Source organism: Galeopterus variegatus, unplaced genomic scaffold (genome assembly GCF_000696425.1).
Source record: "Galeopterus variegatus unplaced genomic scaffold, G_variegatus-3.0.2 Scaffold766, whole genome shotgun sequence".
In the NCBI taxonomy this organism is placed as follows: domain Eukaryota; kingdom Metazoa; phylum Chordata; class Mammalia; order Dermoptera; family Cynocephalidae; genus Galeopterus; species Galeopterus variegatus.
Window position 1 is genome coordinate 208,206 of NW_007726877.1, and position 1,793 is coordinate 209,998.

The following is a 1,793-nucleotide window of genomic DNA, read 5'->3' on the forward strand; positions in this document are numbered from 1 at the left end:
TTTCCCACCTCCGGCAACCTTAGTAGTTTGTTTAAAGTTGAGCAAAATTAGCCTCTTACAAATCCATAATCTGTTTTGTATATCTGTGATTTTTTCCCCCACTTACAATGTTTTTTATTGTGCTAAGTGTGCATTTTTCTGATTAGATAACTATTTTATTAGTTTTTTTCCCTGAATCCTTGGGTTTACTTGGTCCTTTGATATTAGTAATCATTAATTTCTTCCTTTATCTTTACTTATTTCTTCCTTCTGTTTTCCTCATGTTTATTTTTGTATTTTTTCCTAACCCTTTAATTGAATGTTTTATTTACGTTCACTATGAATTTTCCTATGATTCCTGCTTTAGGTATACCACATAAGCATCTACATGTAGTGCTTCCAGTATCTTTAATTTTGAGATATCTGCAATTTCGGTTTTGACTTCCTCTTTTTCCCAATAGTCAATTAGAATACCTTCTTTTCCCCTCCATTTATTTATTTAGAGGTACAGAGTTATATTTTAATGCATGCATACAATGTGTAATGATCAAATCAGGGTAATTAGCAAATTCACCATCACAAGAGTTTATCATTTCTTTGTGGTGAGAACATTTGAGCTCCTCTCTTCTAACCACTTGAAAACCCAGCTTGTCCAGTTAGCTCAGTTAGTTACAGCACAGCCTTGTAACATCAAGGTCAAACGTTTGGATCCCCATTACCTGCCAGCTGTCAAAAAAAACCAACCAAACAAACAAACAAAAAAACCACAACCAAACAAAAAAATAATCATTTGAGAACATACAATAAGTTGTTAATTATAGATGCTCACTGCTCACCACTAGAACTTANTATAAGGGGGTGAGTTTGACCCCCTTCTGCTCTCTTGCCCTTCTGTCTTCCACCATGGGATCTGATTTTATCTTTGACAAACCCAAATTGAGGAATATTCTACAAAACTGGCTTGCATTCTTCAAAAATGTCAGCGTCAAGATAATCTGAGAAAAACTGAGGAATCATTCCAGACTAAGGGACATGAAAGTCAATGCAATGCATGGTACAGGGTTTTCTTTTGCAATAAAAAGGCATTATTGGAACAACTAGTGAAACTCAAATCAGGTCTGTAGAATAAATAGTATTTATCAGTGCTAATTTCCCAATTTTTATGATTGCTCTTTGGATAAGTAAGAGAATTGTCTTGTTTTAGGAATTACACACTGAAGTAGTTAGGGGTAAAAAATGTCAAATTTTTGGGGCCGGCCCAGTGGCGCACTGCTACAGTGGGCCGCTTGGGAGCGCGGCGGCGCTCCCGCCGAGGGTTCGGATCCCACATACAGACCGGCCGCTCACTGGCTGAGCGAGGTGCGGGCGCAACACCGAGGGTTGCGATCCCGTTGCCGGTCCCGGCCCAGTACGGGCGCAACACTGAGGGTTGCGATCTGTAGCCGGTCATGAAAAAAGACAAAAAGGAAAAAAAAAATGTCAAATTTTTAATTTAATTTTATTTATTTATTTATTTTATTTATTTATTTTAAAAGATGATCGGTAAGGGGATCCTAACCCTTGACCTGGTATTGTCAGCACCACACTCTCCCAAGTGAGCCACGGGCTGGCCCTGATTTAATTTAATTTTAATTAATTTATTTATTGAAACACAATTGATTGTACATATCTGTGGGGCACCACAATGAATATCAATACCTACGCATGATACATGATGCTCAAATCAGGATTAGTATATTCAAATCACACAATTAATCGTTTTTTGTGTCCCTTTACTAATTTCTCACTAACGACCCACCTCCCTCCTTCCCTTT